Consider the following 18,418-nt stretch of genomic DNA (forward strand, 5'->3'; position numbering starts at 1 on the left):
GAATAAAAAATTTCATACCGAGTACATCAAGATATTAATAATATAATTTACACAATTTGATAATTTTAGAATTTCTTATCAAGTTTAAGGAAATTAAACGGATATATCCGGAAATGAAAATGAAAATAATGACTTTCTGACATAATTTCCTTCAGCTTTTCGAATTAATGTCCTTTTAACAGCTCTATGGTTGGAAAGCAATTACAAAGGGTTATGACGTAGTGAACAACTTATTGCCCCTTTTATATAGATCTTTTGTATATGTTTCGTTTTTCTATAAGTTTCATAAGTATGTTCTCGTTCCATTTCAGATAGACCAAAAATATATTTTCAAAGAAAATTAAATGAAGCCTTATTTCAAAAATAATTATGAAAAATAGCCATATATAAAAATACAATAAAAATGAAATATTTAATCATTAAGCGTTTAATTCAATCTACTTACACTCTGCTACTGTGATATTATGAGCTATAATTTAAACCAGTATACCAATTTATAATTAAGAATGGTCTTAGTTAAAAGCCTTCCCTAATTATTCGGTCTAGAAATGAAAAAACGGTCTTAGCTTATCCTTCCATTATACCTACTCCAACCACAAGTGTCACAATGATCAATTTAATTTCATATATACGGCGAAGATCTTTTTATAAAATAAAATAGATTGTTATTCAATTAGAAAGGACACTGGCTTATTGATCTGTTTGGTAAATGATTAGTACTATAAGTTAATTTACTCTCTCTAACTATATATCTTGATCTAACTCTAACCTAAGAAATTAACATAAGTTGTAAGTTGTATAACAATAATTTTGAGATTTACAAAACATTGCAGAACCAGCTCTAAATCGGAATAGACCATCGTTGTCTATACTACTTTGTGCTTTAACCTTGTGTGCTTTCGTGTCCTTTAAAGATGAATTTCTGGCGCCGTTATACAAAATACGGTACAGATATCAGTGTTAAACAATGTGAAGAAGCGCTAGTGCATTTTATGATTTCGACTAAGACAAGCACCAAAAACAGCTCGCTTGATCTTAAAATTCACTCAATAAAAAACTGCGAACTATCTAGAGACTATGCATATGTTGCAAATAACTAGCAAATTAAGTGATAAACTATAAGATAAACTATTAACTATATTTTATTACGTATTGGCCTTAAACTGATTCTCTTTCACTTCACATTCAAATTTGTTATGCCAGTTATTTAACATCATTACAAAATATTAAAATAGAAGAGATAGAAACAATGATGATTCCATTATTTTGTGATTTAAGGCTAAAACGAATAACTTCATTTAGATTTTTAGCCAGAACTCTCAAAAGTTCTACAATGAGAGAATATTGGTTTTATCAGAAATGTAAAAAATGTCATAGATCAAAATGGCACATAGAGGCGATAGACAAAACAATATAAACACAATAACATATATTGTTACAAACAATAATATGATGTTGGACAAACCGCTTCCGAGTAAATACCACGATGTGCATCTACTCCTCGGTTTACATAACAACTTCTTGTTTATATTTCACTTGACTAGCATATTGCTACAAGACACTGTCATATTCACAGCTATACATGCGCAAAGCCAAAGAGTGATATTAAAGTGATTCATATCATTGGTCACCCAATGTATATCATTGATTAGTTGTTGAACAACTTTGAAAAATATGCATTAAACCTTTACAGCAAATCTTTTACAAAAGGTAATGCCTTTCTTATTATCAACTGTCACTGTTTATTCATGAGGGACACAAATAACAATGAAATATATTGGCCTGTGTTGATTTTCTAAAGAATTTCATCGATTTTTTCACAAATTCTCTGGCTAATGGCTGTAACCAATTATGATACTGGCCTTCACTCAATAATTGAACACAATACACATCACACACTAATCACTGAGTCTTCTAGTTACTTTCCAAGGGCATTATAATATGATTCTTTTTTAGTATTACTAACAGTTCAATTGAAAAGTTCCCGGCCTGACACATAGATGGCCTTAATGGAATCAAATCCATATGTTTTTTAGTTAACCCTAAACCCCAAAAGAAGCGTGTATCAATTTTGCAGCTGTCGGATCATTAGTTTGTGAATTATAGCATTATGAGTGAATAAAATTTTGTTATTGTGAAAAAAAATGGATAAAAATGAATTTCGCGTGTTGATAAAATATTGCCATTTGGAGGGAAAAATACAGTTGCAAGCAAAAACTTGACTTGATGTCGAGTTTTCGGACACTGCCCCATTAAAATCAACCATCACGGATTGGTATGCTAAGTTTGAACGTGGTGAAATGAACACCGAAGCTGGTGAACGCAGTGGACGCCCAAAACAGGTTGTTACCGACGAAAACATTTAAAAAATCCACAAAATGGTTTTGAAATACCGTAAATTGAAATTGAATGAAATACTGGATACTTTAAAAATATCAACTGAACGTGTACATCATATAATTCACGAATATTTGGGTATGAGAAAGCTCTGTGCAAAGTGGGTTCTGCGCGAGCTCACTTTTGACCCAAAAACAACGACGAGTTGATGATTTGGAGCAGTATTTAAAGATGATCAAGCATAATAAACCCGAGTTTTTGCATCGATATGTGACAATGGATGAAACATGGCTCCATCATTTTACTCAAAAATCTAATCGACAGTCATCCGAGTGGACTGCACACGATGAAACCGCTCCAAAGTGTGGGAAAACACAACAGTTGGCTGGCAAGGTTATGGCGCCTGTATTTTGGGATGCGCATGGAATAATTTCCAACAAAAACTATTGCATAGCGTTATTGGACCTTTTGAAGGATGTAAATGTCGAGAAAAGGTCGCATTTGAAGAAAAAAAGTGCCGCTTCACCAAGACAATACACCATGTCACAAGTCAGTAAAAACTATGAAAAAAATCCATAAAATGGTCTTCAAATTGCTTCTTCGTCCACCGTATTCTCCAGATCTGACTATTTCCTGTTCTCAGTTTTAAAAGAATACTCGCTGTGAAAAAAATTTTGTGGAATGAAGAGGTGATCGCCAAACCTGTGGCCTATTTTGAAGCAAAGGACAAATCGTACTACAAAAATGGTATCGAAAAGTTGTAGGGTCGCTATAATCAGTATATCACCCTTAGAGGGAATTATATTGAATAAAAAAACTAATTTTCCCAAAAAATTTGTTTTACTATGGTAGGCCGGGGAATTTCCATTTGACGGCTTTAAGGCCATATATTAGAAAGAATTGAAAATCTGCTAAATATTCTTTGCCCTAACTTATATTAGCGATTTTGTATCAACATAATAAACAATTTGCAAAATAAACCCAAAGGCGAGTTATTTCTATGTTCTATAAATCAGATGTCGTTTCCTCTTAATATAGTATGCGCGTCGTGTGCAGACTAACGATTTTATTGACGCATTTTTTAACATCGATAAACAATCTAGTCGTCTCCATGAGTCTGGCGCATATCCTCGCCATATGAATTATTCCGTAGGAAATGAAGCATTCTTATTTAAGATATACCGAGCGTGTGCGATGAAAATTATCGACATTATAATGAACCGTTCGCATGGTACCGAGCGGCATAAACAAAAGGTACAACGATGAAGACATTTCCTGGCTTTAACGTGAATTTAAAAACGTATATTGATGTCGATAGATATGATACATAATTTAAAAACGGTCGTTCCTGTTATAAGGAGATATTAAAAACGCGTACAAAGGAGTTCTTAAATACATTGAGGAATAAACTGATTTTTTGTGTGCAGTAATGATAGATTGTATCGCTTAATTATATTTTGCTTTGATGAAAACATTTTTCAGATGACTTGTATATTGTAATTTTTTACTACGTTTTTATTCTATATCATGCTCAATGAAATTTTTGTAGATAGAAATGTAAAAGCAAAATTACTCAACTGCACGGTTTCGAATAGTTCATTTGAAAACTTCCAGCATTAATATCTTATATTTAATAAGAATTGCCTGGAGAACATGTGAAGTACTAGTGTAAACGACTGTTAGACCACCTAATCCAACGTTAAATTCGATCAATAGAACGTTTCGAATGTACTACATTTACTATTTTTGTTCTTTTATTTTAATATGTCCGCTGTCGAAGCCCATAAAAAGCATTTATAAACTTACGGTAATATTGCTGCTTCATATAAAAAATTGTTGATTTAGGTTTCAACGATTTGAAAGCGGTGATTTTGAAGCCTCATGTTTGTCCGAAATGCTCGAGGACAATAAGTTGAAAGATTTATTGGACAAAAACCCAGCTCAAAGAACTTCTATATAGCTTAACAGTTGATGAATAAATTTCCATTTCCAGATGTTTACAGAGTTGTTTCGAAAAATATATAAGTGATTTAAGCCCGGAAGCTGACAACGATTACTCGCTATCGAAAGCAACTCGGAGATTTAAAAGACAAATTACTAGTGTACAGCCTAATAAAAATGGTTAAAACGAATGGGTTCGACGCAGCAACGATAGAGCTGAATTATTCGCAGAACATTTAGCTAACGTATTCTAACCGAGTTATATAGAATCAATATACAATAGATATAAATCCTAATCATCAGCTTGATCTAGCTGTAAATCTGATTTATCCAGTGGAAGTTGCCACGAAATTGACAACTTCAATCCTGAAAATGCTCCTGAAATTAATGATATTTTACGTGGGCTATTAAAAGAGCTGTCACGGAAAGCAGTAATCGTGTTGACATATATTTTCAATGCCTATTTGAGACTGAACCATGTTCCGGAGTGTCTTAAGGTTGCTCGATTAATTATGCTTAAAAAACCTGAAAAACCGGCAAAACAAGTTGGAGCTTACAGGCCTATTTCACTGCTACCTGCGATATTAATATTATTTATAACGATAACGATATTAATAACGTTTACATGGAATCAAAGAAGAAGAAGAGGAAGGGAGGAAGAAGAAGATAGAGAAAGACTATCAATGGCGTCTTGTGAATGGCTAATAAAAGTAGATCTCCAATGACAATATCAAGTGTAAATAGTAATGAGTCTAGAATATTCATGACCATAAAGTCATAAGGGCATATGCTCTTATATAACAATGCTTTCCAAGAATTTCAAAGTATACTGCTCTATATCTGAGTGGCTTGGCTGGAAAACGGTTTCTAAATGCTGAAGAAATGCTCCTTATACATGTATAAGCAAAATACTATGAAGTCGCTGATAATCACGAGATCTCTCAAAAATACACTGATCTTTGTATATTAAAGTTGAGCTTGCAGATAGTGGAACTTGCATGGCACTACGATTACTAAAAGACACCACCAACAACAAGTTAGCGGAAAATTTGGCAAAAGATATTAAAAGACAAATGGAAGGAATATGTAAATGTTCAACTAATCATTCAACTAATCACTTGATATCATTTACAACCAATACCTTATCGTTCTTGAATATATGTTTAACACAGTAATACAGGTAACACAATATTTCAGTTGATATCTCTAGTACCAATAAGAAAGTAAGCATGTTATAAATAACTGTCAGTACTTGTGTTGACCGAAGTATCTTTTTTTAGATTTTTTAAAATTAAATAAATAACAAAAGATAGTTGCAATGAAACAAAAAAGGTTTTGATGTTCTTAATAAAACACTTTAATATTTCCTCTTTAAAATATTTCTGGACACTGGCAGCGGAAATATTTCAGGATTAGAAGAAAATAGGATGATATTGAGAGATATCATTATTGAGATAAAGAATAGTTATTCTGGATCAAGTGAATTTCGACAAAGAGTAATTATGAATAATAACTAATGAATCAGCTTCATCTGAGCCTTCAATGCACTTCTGTTAGTGAAAATAGTTACTGAATATGAAAAGTGTTACTCTAAACGGTACCTCATGGGTAATATGAAATATATGTAATAACAGCTAAATCTGTCAAAGGTCGGGTAATTCATACCAAAATAGCAAATATGTTAGGTAGCTAGGTTGTTTCAAAGAAAAATTATTATAGCTGGATTGAAGTGGTCAAATAAATACGAATTGTTTCAAGATGCAGATTATTCGTCAGATTTAGCTCTTTCTAATTTCTGGCAATTCTTGCACGTCAAAAATTCTATTATATATGTTTGCAAATCATTATATGTTAATGATAACATTCATAAGTTGGAAGATTGATACTGAAAGTTTTTACTAGCGTAATGTATTACCGCAAATATATTAAGTTTCCAAGTATGGGCAATTACACTACCAGGATATGTAGTACATTTTGTAGAAGACAAAACATAAAAACGAAAGAACATTGCAGATGATATTGGGATTTATTTAAAAGCCACAGTTGGCGAGGTCACATATAAACAAACTAGAATGATATGGGAAGCTTACAGCCATAATTAATTATTATATAATATTAAAGAGAAAACCAAATTTTTGATATATGTGTAATGTTTAACGGATTTTATTATATTTAAGTCCTTTACATGTAGAAGAAATCTGTTAATTGTTGTAGTTAATTTAAGTAGAGTCCAAACAAATATACATAGTCGAAAACGGTAAATAGCACTGATTAATAGTGTGTAACAAGTGTTGATAAATATTGATTCCTGTTGAATTTTTTTGGTCCCGGTAATAAGAAACAACATTTTATGGCAGGCGATTACTATTCGATAACTGGCATTTACTGTGATTTTGTTTTATGTGCTTGTTTTTGTATTCACGAAGCAATTGAAAAGGTGGTTTTCAATTTCTTGAATAACTTAAAAAGAATTTTAAAATTGCACGTTATGTCGTGCTAAAATTTACGGAGAATATTTATAAAAAAGCGACACGTGTCAGACTTGATCAGAAAGTCCATATTATTTTTGATGTGGGTCCAGATTTGCATAAACAAGGTTAACAAGGATATAAGGGATTATAAAGTTTTAAATTTCTAATGTCACAAAATATGTGTTCCTTTTTAATTTATTATTCAGGTTACTAATGGTGGTGTCTTGCTTATATTAACTCCACCTTATAAATGCCAGATTCCATCTTTTTCATTGGGTTATCTCTATAACAAGTAACTAATTTTTCAAGATTCTTCCTCTTCTTTAGTCATCCGTCCTTATATGATCCGCACTCTCATCTTTCACAATCTCAAACATTACAATTAGAAAATCTGTAACGTTTTCTCTCTTCCTCCTCTTTTACCTTGTTGGATTTAGTTTCGTTTCTTTATTTTCTTCTTTCTTTTTTTTTATATATCTTTTATTATGACTATCCTAGCCTGTTTTATCTATCTATTACTAAACGAAAGTAAATGTGCAGTTCACCTACAATCAGACCGTGCAAGCAGCAATAATATTAATTAATATTATCATTCCATATAGCAATGCTAAATATCTAGGAATTAATCTTGATGTAAAACTTCACTAGAAATAACATATAAAGAAGAAAAGAAAAGAACTGCAATTAAAATATTTAAAAATGTATTGGCTAAGAACATTGCATCATCTGTATTGGAAGAGAATCACAATTATTAGTACATTGCTAATAATTAAATTGCTATTATATAAGCCAATACTGAAACTATATGGACATACAAAGTTCAATTATGAGGATGTCCTGCAAAGAATAAACAAAAACAAAATAAAAAATTTTCATAAAAAAGTCCTGAAAAGAATTGTGGGTGTACGCAAATACTACAAGACTGACTACCTACATCGAGACCTCCAGATACCCACAGTCAATTAAGAAATCAAGAAAGTTATAAGGGCGCATGAAGATAGACCCCATTCTCATGAGAATTTTGAAGTATTGCAAATTGCAAATTTTGGATACCATCAGAGCAGGACACAGACTCAAAAAAATCACACCATCTGATCTTGTGTAGTGTTGTGTAGTGAGGTTCATTTAATAAAAAATACAGCAGTGACATGTATAAACATTATTTCAAAAGAAATAGAGATAGGGCCGATAAGTCCTCCGAGTCCTCCTAGTAGGAACAGGTCAATTGAAAAGTCCCCGGCCTACCATAATAAAACACATATTTTTGGCAAAATTACTTTTACCCTCCAAGGGTGATACATTGATTATAACGACTTTTCAGCTTTTATATACCATTTTTGTAGAACGATTTGTCCTTTGCTTCAAAATAGGCATCAGTTTCAGCAATCGCCTCTTCATTCGACGAAACGTTCTTCCCAGCGAGCATTCTTTTTTGATCTGAGAATAGGAAATAGTCCGATCTGGAGAATATGATGGATGGGAAAGAAATTCCAAGCCCAATCCTTGGATATTTATTACTTTGCTTATTGTCTTGGTGAAGTAGAAAAATTATCCCAAGCGCATTCCAAAATGCAAACGCCGTTACCTTATTCGTCGTGTACAATCCACTCGGATGACTCTCGATTAGACATCGGAGTGAAATGATTTAGCCATGTTTTATTCATTGTCACATATGGAGGCAAAATCTTGGGTTATTACTCTTGGTGATCTTCAAACACTGCTCCGAATCACCAACTCGTCGTTATTTTTTGTCAAAAGTGAACTCGCGCGGCACTCACTTTGCGCTTGCTGCTTTTGCCGGGCTTTCTCGTACCCAAATATTCGTGAATGATATAATGTACACGTTCAGCTGATATCTGAGTGTCTGCTATTTCATTCAATATCACTTTTCGTTCATTCAAAATCATTTTGTGCATTTTTTAATTGTTTTCGTTGGTAATAACCTATTTTGGGCGTCCACTGCGCCCACCGTCTTCGGTGCTCATTTCACCACGTCTAAACTTACCAATTTTGATGGTAGATATTCCTGGGGCAGTGTCCGGAAACTCGACATCACGCCAAGATTTTGTTTCGTATTGTATATTTGCAACTGTATTTTTCCCTTCAAAAATCAATATTTTATAAACCCGCGAAATTCATTTTTATCCATTTTTTCACAATAACAAAAGTTGGTCCACTTAAAATCCTATAATTCACAAACTAAGGACCTGACAACTGTCAATTATACACGCATCTTTTGAGGGTTGGGGCTAACTAAAAAATATATAGATGTATTTCTAGTAGCGCCATCTACGTGTCAGGCCGAGGACTTTTCAATTGACCTGTTAGGTTAGTCGGAAACGATTAGTAACAATGTAATAATTAAATAACTAAAAAATCTGTGTATTATTTCTATGCCTTTTGTCGTTTTTATTATTAGACCATCCAAAACAATAGAATTTTATATAGCGTTATTATATATAGTTATTCACATATACAGTTAAATAATAAATTCATAAGCTGATTTGTTAATATTTGCAAAGGATTGTATCTTAAAGACTTCCACATTTAAACAAGTACTTTTCCTTCTATGTTTTACGGGTTTCAATAGATCTGTCTGTACTATGACCACTTATAATTAATACATTTAATGTCATCTTAAAAGCGGTTAATTTTCATATTATTTAATTTCTTCGTTTTCCTAATAGTTCATGCCATACAAACGTATTTTATGCTGTTAGTTTCAAAAAAATAACTAGGTAAAATAGAAACAAAATTGCTATTATAAAATTGGAAGATATGCATTACTAAACCTCTTGCTTAACACAGTAAACAAAAACAGTTAAATAAAGCACTGACATCTGTTTTAAAATATTTAGCATTAAATTTTAGGGTGTAAATGGTGACCGAATGTTTACGTAAAATTTATATTTTCTGTCAGTTGTGCGACACAAGTGTTAGTAAATGTTAAGCAGTATACAAGACAGTAATGTGTTTTCAATGTTGAACAATATTTTAAGAGTTAATAAATGATCACAATTACTGAAAACCCCTTTAAATATCGAAGAAGTGAGCAAGAGTACTGCTCAAAGTCTAAAAACATGAATTCAACTTCCTTGACAAAAATTAGAAGTTTCAAGGGTTATGTTATTTAATGCTCTTAAAATATTTAAACCTAGCCTATGTGTGATTCAATAATAACATATAAATTAAGAAAAACATTTGAATTTTTGAGGATTGTAAATGTAGTGTTTTATAATTTAAGTTTCGATGAACACACATATATTTTGTAGACCATATCTCAAGTTATGGTTCGTAATTTTCGCATTAACAGAATAGCTTCAATAGACCTTGTCAGTTTTCACAAGAAGTAAAAGTAAATAATACTTATATTACCGAACCCAAATAATCTTTGTAAATAAATTAACTTTGATTATATTATTAAGAAAGAAAACGTTTATTTTATCTTGTATGACGGCAGAATCAAATGCGTATTTTCGCCATTATGTATGTGTTACAAGAAAAATCGCGATCTTATATAAAGTCGATATTATAACGTATGAATTTAATAGATGTTTTCAATAAATGTCAATAAATAATCAACATGTAAATAGACGTCGAATTTCCATTAAATCCACGGGCGTATTTTGCAATAACGATCCGACTTTTATGAGAATAATTAATAAGATTTTGTTACTTTTTAGCTCATAGTTTCATAGGCCCGGAGCCTTTCGTGTGTTTGAAACGAGGAAATTTATACCGCCGTTTAACTAGGTGCAATTTAATTTTAAATCAAACGCCATAACTGCATTTTTCTGCTGGAATTCAAATCTTATTAGAAGAAAGCCAGGCTAGAATGTTCAAGGTGTTCTCATACACGATTTCAGTTTAAACAGCAATTATTTAAATCGGAATATATTATTTAGTTTGTTTAATTAACATGGTTTAATCGTTTTTCTTATTTCATAATATAATTGATTAAAAATAATTACGAGTCAATAAATCATGGCAAAAAACAAACTGTGAATTAATTTTAATGATTTTGTTTCGAATTTAGATCTTTATTAAAACAATTTTTCATTACTAGACCATTATCTTCGCATCTACCTGGCATTCAGTTAAATGTCGGAAAAACAACAAGTCATTTCATATAACTCAAGTATCAATGCCTTTTTTCCGAATTTTTCTTCCAGGTTTTAGTTCGTATAATACATTATTCAATATATTTATTACAATTGTTTATTAAATAATAAAAAAATATAAATTATTTCCTGAAATTCTCTTGGCTCTAGTGTCAAAGATATTCCAGCGTTATGAAAATATGGTAATGTTTGTTCATTTTCAGATTACACTCTCTAACTACTAATTTCATCAAGTCTAAAGAAGGTTGAGTTTTCCGGCGCTTTGAAGCGGGTTCATCACGTGCAGTCCACTCTAATGAATGTCGATTGGACTTCGAAGTGGAATAATGGAGCCATGTTTCATCCATTGTCACATATGGATTCAAAAAGTGGGGTTTATTACGCTTGATCATGTTTAAACACTACTTTGAATCATAAAGCTCGTCGTTGTTTTTCGTCAAAAGTGAGCTCGCGCGGGATCCACTTTGCACAGAGCTTTCTCATACCCAAATATTCGTTAATGATATGATGTACACGTTCAGTTGATATATTTAGAGTGTCTGCTATTTCATTCAGTTTTAATTTACGGTTACTCAAAATCATTTTGTGGATTTTTTGAATGTTTTGGTCGGTAGCAACCTCTTTTTGGCGTCCACTGCATTCACACGTCTAAACTTACCATACCGCTCCTTGGTGTTTGATTTTCCTGATGCAGTAGCCGAAAACTCGTCATCAAGCCAAGTTTTTGCTTCAACTGTATTTTTCCCTTCAAAAAGCCAAAGCTTCAAGCTTCAAAATTCCTTTTTATCCATTTTTTTCACAATAACAAAAGTTGCTTTACTCAAAATGCTATAATTCACAAAATAATGATCCGACAGCTGTCAAATTTGTACACCCAACTTTTGAGGGTTAGGGCTAACTAAAAAACGTATAGATTTAATTCTGGTAGCGCCATCTATGTGTCACGCCGGGTCTTCACAATAACAAAAGTTGCTTTACTCAAAATTCTATAAGTCACAAACTAATGATCCGACAGCTGTCAAATTTATACACGCAACTTTTGAGGGTTAGGGCTAACAAAACAAAACATATGGATTTAATTCTAGTAGCGCCATCTATGTGTCGGGCCGGGTCTTTTCAATTGACCTGTTAACAATCTGTGTTGACTGTGTTACCAGTTGCTAAAACTGAGCTTTAATAAGCACGTTATCGAACTCAACTTGCGCGTTCAATTGCATATTAAAAGAAAAATTTCTGCTGTATCAAGAATGGCCTAACAAATTCATCGTACTACATCACAATGCCATATGACTAGAAAGGTTGAAATTAGTTCGAGGTGCTAAAATCGGACATCCTAAATTATTCGCCATATTCTTCAGTTAAAGCTCCTTGGGAGTCTCGAGTCAATGGTACGGTCTGGCTGAAGAAGATGTTAAAAACAGAATAAAGGCTTGCATCAAAAGAAGAGAAGAAGTCAATTTTGCGGAACTTGTAATTCGTCCAAAAATGTGCCAAAATTGTGGATAATGATAGAGAGTATTTTCCCAAATAAATATGTAATAGACTAAGCAATAAAGCTGTACACTCTAAAAAACAACGACGTTTACAATTTATTCCAATATTTCACTGTTCAATAATTGTGTGTTCAGTTTCTTTTTAAATTTTTTTGCCGCTATAATATTACACTATAATAAAAGGAACTAAAAAAGTGGACCAATAGCAAATATCATTAAGGTTATTGGGATAGATTTAAATGTAACACTCCAGTGGAATGGGTACATCAAAAAGATAATTAAAACAATCGAGCTAGCTTGGTTGGCGGAGTGGTCAAGACGAGTTGAGATGGTCGCAGGTTCGTACCCTACTAGTGCATGGATGTAATTTATCCTTGTGATTATAAATGTAAATGTCTTTATAGGCAACAGTATAGTGGCTGATAAAGAAAAACCATGCGAGTCAAGCCTGTAACCAGGCTGGCAAGAATGGTTGTTTTCTGGGATGGTCTCTAAATTGATTACAGGCCAATCGATAGGCTTAATGCCGAGGACCGTGGTTTGCAGCCCACGTTAAACAGTAGATTCAGTCTAGATAAACCTTCGTTAATAAAAAGGAAACTAAAAAATATATATAAAAAACAAGCGAATTAAAATTTAAAAAATGTATCAGTTAATTATACTATATTAAGAGAAGATGTAAGGATAAAGAATAAAAACAAAAAAAAAGTAGATATAGGAGTGGGAGGACAAGAAATGATAAATATCCAAGTTGAGTTTGTACAAATAGAACGAGTAAATACATTTAAGTGTCTGGGTGTAGACAACGAAAACAAAAGAAGCTAGAAGACGAAAATTAACACAAAATTGGAAAGGTTATGAGTTTTTGCTTAATTATAAATAGAAAATTAATAAATAAAAACGAAATAAAGCGAAACGATTAACAATTACAAGCATTTTGTAAGTCAACCCTAACTTTCAGAAAGTCAAAGACGTAACAAAGATGGGCGGGATCAGAAATAAAGAACTAAGAAAAATGAAGAAAACATAAAAAGGAGACAATTCAATTGGTGGGGACACTCGTAGCGCGAGGAGGACGCAAGGCAACACCAGAGAAAGAGAGGAAAACCCCGACCGGATCAAGAAGACTGATCAGAGACAGAAAAAAATGGAAGGAATGTATACATAGAGAGAGAAGCAATAGACAATAAACATCACACACCATTCTTATGGTAACTTGGCATTATTCCAAATACTGGATTATACTTCAACAGGATACATATTCAAAATAATCAAACAATATTATCCTGTGTAGTATAGTTGATATGTTTAATAGTTTTATTTAATACATGAACATTGTTATTCTTGAGGCCATGAATAATGGTAGAAGAACTGATCCCAGATTCATATAGATCAATCGTATCCATCAGACAGGAGACAAAGCAAAGAAACAACACCAATATACATGATGTGAGACAAAACTGCGAAAGGTAACATGATATAATTCAAGTATATAAATAGATACACAAAATCTAGCTTGAGATGAAGGCTTAATACTACGCAATGCTTAATTTATAATTTTTAATCCATCTTTCATATAATCAACAACACAATCTTCTTAAACGCTGTTGTCTAACCATGCACCATATTAAAAAATATATAACATTTTTGTTGTTACACTCAGCCAATGTCCATGGGAATATTTTGGTTTAAAATTATTTTCATTATGACATTGTTTTCTATGACAAAAATTTGTTTATGTTAATTTTTTTAAAATACCAAAAAAACTTATTCCTCACACCCATACGCTTTAATATCTTAATTGAAAATAGTCCATCTAGGGCTGAAATATCTAGTACGTTTAACACTAACCTTATACGATGTTTCTGTTGACTTTTTGGTAGGCCATTTAAATTCTACCTCTTTATTTTATTTTATTGACTAACCATTAATTGTACTGGTGTCAATTTGCAGCTAATTTGTACATATATGGATTTTCTAAATTGGAAGTAAATTATATGTTTAGTGTGTCAAGTGTTGTAATTTACGGGAGGGTTACCTTTTATATTTTAGAATTGTGTTAAACAGCCTCAAGTTTAACAATTTTGATCATGTATATATTCATAATATTTTGACATTCTGTTAAAAATAATTATTTAAATCAATGAATTTAATTTTAACAAAAACTTCTAACTATTACTGGAATATTCAGTAAGCCTTAACTAATTTTTCAGAATGATTTCACTACAATAAAATCAGATTTAGTTAATTTGATCTTCAGTTCCTTGACTTCTTGAGGTATGAGAAGAGTCAGAATTTGGAGGAAGTTAAATTTGGAGAATAATTAGGATGTTGAAATAATTTTATCGATGATGTATGATCAGGTGTGTTATATTGATATAGAATTTCGATTTCTTTTACTAACAGGGTCGTTATTAATCTATTTTATGTTTTTCCACTATGGGAAAAACCGGCTTCTCGGTTAATCTCCAGGCGTTCATATGACGCAAGACATATTTTAAATAATATTGAAACCGATTCTTTTATATGTATTTATATTGTAAGTTACGTAGAAGAAAATAAAGTCGCTATATTCTCTTGAAAATTTAAATATCAAAATATGAGGTTCTTTTCCACTTTCACTTATTGAGAAAAATGGCACAATTTATATTTATCGAAATATTTTCCTTTCTTTATTTCTACAACTTTTTCTCATATTTCTGGGAAAATGGCTATGCCATGTCGAAATAACGATATCGGTTAGGCACCTAATGATCGATTAATTTTCGCTCTTCTTCATTGCTGGTGCCAACCATATCAAGCTGCATCACTCCGAACAAGTGGTAATCAGAAGGCAGAACTTTTGATCTGCAACAGTGTATCCTTTACGACTCTTGTAACGTGTGGCCGCGCGTTGTCATACGCCAAGACGAAGGGTTAGCGTCAATTACTTGCTATTTCTGCTATTTTCTGCAACAATTCAGTAACAGTTTTATTCTATTTTAGGAGCTAGGACTCTACGGATGGCTGTCTTGGACTAACCCATAACTTTTTGCACTTATGATCATTTCAGTAGATCCACCTATTATCGCACCTCAAAATGTGCCTTTTCTCCTCCATTATTGTTTAGAAAGGCTTAGTTGAGGCAGTTAAAAATAGCGTATACAGAAACCATTAGACAACTACTAAAATTATATTAAATTATATTATTAAAATATTAAAATTATATTATTATAAAATTACAATTAAAATATAAAGCATAGTTAAAGGCAATATATGTTATGTTAGAACAAATATGTTGCTTGGAATGCTTTATGTCTTATATTTATTACATAGCAATAAAATATGTTATGTACGAAACTATTTACAATGATATAAATGTTTACATTCTGTATTAATACAGAAAGAAAAAAACGACCATTGACTGACATATTCATACAAGCGTTAAAATCAACACGCTACAAATTGTGCATTGGTAATAAATACATTTCTTGCTTAAAGACATTATTTAAATGAACATGTATATTTTAATATTTCTGACGACGAAAACGTGTTAACGACTGAATGTTCTACACCTTATATTTATATGAAGATGTTATAAAAGATATTATGTTCTTCTTACAGAGAGATGTAATAATTTCAGTAATTTGACTTTATTTAATGTCTTCACTTTAGTTACATTATTTTTGGTGTAATAACTAGTTTCAATTAAAATGTAAAGTATCAATGTAGACGACTGTTAAGGAACCTGTTAGTATTACTGAGTTTTGCGTTGTATACAGACGCTAATGATAGAATACTCGAAATTTCGTTTGCGACATTTATTCCTTTTGTTGTTTAATTTTAAGAAATGTGTTGCCAATATCAATAGATTACTTGTAGGAACTTATGGTGACTATGTCTTCTACTCTCTCTTGCTTTTCGTTTTACTGCTAACTATAAATCAAGGATTCAATGTGCGAACACTATTTTAAAACATTTAAAGTCTTTTTTGAGTCATTGTCGTAAGTCTAAATTTGAGTTTTATGTCCTAAATCTATGAACCAACTATTCGATAAAGGTTGAAATCAGATATAGCAGCGACTTGTGAGATTGTTAAGTATTAGCTGAACATATTCAGCATTCATTATTATTCAGCTTCAACATTAACATTTTAATGTTAAAGTGGCATCGTTGAAATATATAAACACCATTGACATCATGTGAATATTGCAAAAATTCTGTTTTGTTATGTATTTAGCAATATCGGATTATTGTTGCAATCATGTTATATTACGTATATACAATAATAAAATAAAATAAAATATCTTTTTGATTTTCATTCATTGTTATACAACTAATTTGGTTTATTTTATTAACCTATATATTAAAAGGCATGATAACCAGCAAACATCATGGCAAGAATATGCAACAAAATATCATGTTCTCATAATATTTTTCTTATATGGTATAATCGTAACTATAACTTATTTTCATATGAAGCGAAATTATATTATGTTTTAGGATAGAACATTTTAATGAGTTTTAACCAAAATACAATTATAAATACATTGAATAAAATGTTTAGTATATTATCTAATAACAAAATAAGTTATAACTAGTTTGAATACACGCAAACTAGAATAGATTTCATTACCATGAGGCTTTTATTTCCTCGTGTTCTAATATATTAAAACACATAGATATAACGGAATCATTTTGTTGATTAATAGTTGTTAATTAATTTTGTCGAAACTATTATATAGCAAGATATTATAACATATTAGATCCTTGTATATATTTTGAGTGTATTTTTATTGATTAAAATGCTAACTATAAATGAGATTACCCTAAATTAAATAGTTTTTGCGATTTTATACTAAAATAATAGTTTTAAATAAGAGTTTTTTTGAGACACCTTGTATAATAATCAATAGCTGATTTGTTTAAAAGTAGATTAGATCTGTGAAATAATATTTATGAACATAACAATACTAAGAACGAAATGGTCTTTTTCTTCTGTCTGAGAATACCAAGTAAATTAGATTAATATCTCAAATTCCAATCCTATTCATTTATTTCCTTGCCAATTAAGACGATTCTATTTAACAATCTCATCGGGTTTGTTTCGGTCTAATTTGTTTTTTACTACTGAATATTGACTTGTTTCTAATGTAAACTGTTCTGACCTTCTTATGCTTTCGCTTTGACTTTCCATTTTTATATTTCAGAAAAATATAGTAACCATTAATATAAACTACCAGTTTTACTCAATCATAACATGTTTAGTCATAATGTTTATAAAATTTAATTAGAGTAACATTGAATCTAGGTTTGGAAATGTTTATGGATCCCAAAAAAATGTTAATAATGCATGTCAAAGTAAAAGTAAAAAAAAAAGTAAAAATCCGAATATTAACACATTTTATTAAATACGAATATAAATATGTTTCTATGTTTTTAACCGACTTCAAAAAAGGAGGAGGTTATATTTTCCGATTTCTCCGTCAATTGTGAAGTGATTTTCGAAATTGTTTTTTTTATTCGAAAGAGTGCACTTCCAAGGTGGTCCCATAGGAATCAAGTCAGGATCTGATGGTGGAATCCGGAGAAATCGAGGGAATTCCTCAAATTTTAAAGGCACGTACAATGTTTTCACGGATTTGTTTTATCTAAAATAATCAGGTATTTGTGTATAATGTTATTGCAGCGCTGAGTTAGAGGATAGATACTTACAATTGTCAGACAATATTTTTTCCACTTCCGATACATGTATATGGAACCATAGAACTATATTTTTCTTCAAATTTAAACTAAGAAGCAATACGCCGTCTTGGTTGGTACAGTGGTCAACGCGGAGGACGGTCCTCCTACTGTCGCAATAGTCGCGGGTCCGAATACCGCTGTGACATGGTCGTAAATTTTTGTTTGTGATTGTGTACAATTATGATTGTCCAAAAATCAGAAGTGCAAGATCCAACAAGGAAAATGACGATCAGTAACCTGGCTGGGTAAGACCGGATGTCCGTTAGGCAATAGACCCAATCCAGAAAAAGCCTAGTTGGTATAACGAAGACATAACAAATCAAATAACAAT

At 31.5% G+C, this 18,418-nt stretch overlaps 1 protein-coding gene across 3 annotated transcripts in view; it reads left to right on the top strand.

The window, feature by feature from the left end:
• LOC143204547 (uncharacterized) overlaps nucleotides 1-18,418 on the top strand; it is a 274,261-nt gene that overhangs the window by 82,555 nt on the left and 173,288 nt on the right. The window lies entirely within an intron of this gene.

Source organism: Rhynchophorus ferrugineus, unplaced genomic scaffold (genome assembly GCF_030347505.1).
Source record: "Rhynchophorus ferrugineus isolate W39M unplaced genomic scaffold, kcgeb_rfMv2 rfM11, whole genome shotgun sequence".
NCBI classification, from domain to species: Eukaryota; Metazoa; Arthropoda; class Insecta; order Coleoptera; family Curculionidae; genus Rhynchophorus; species Rhynchophorus ferrugineus.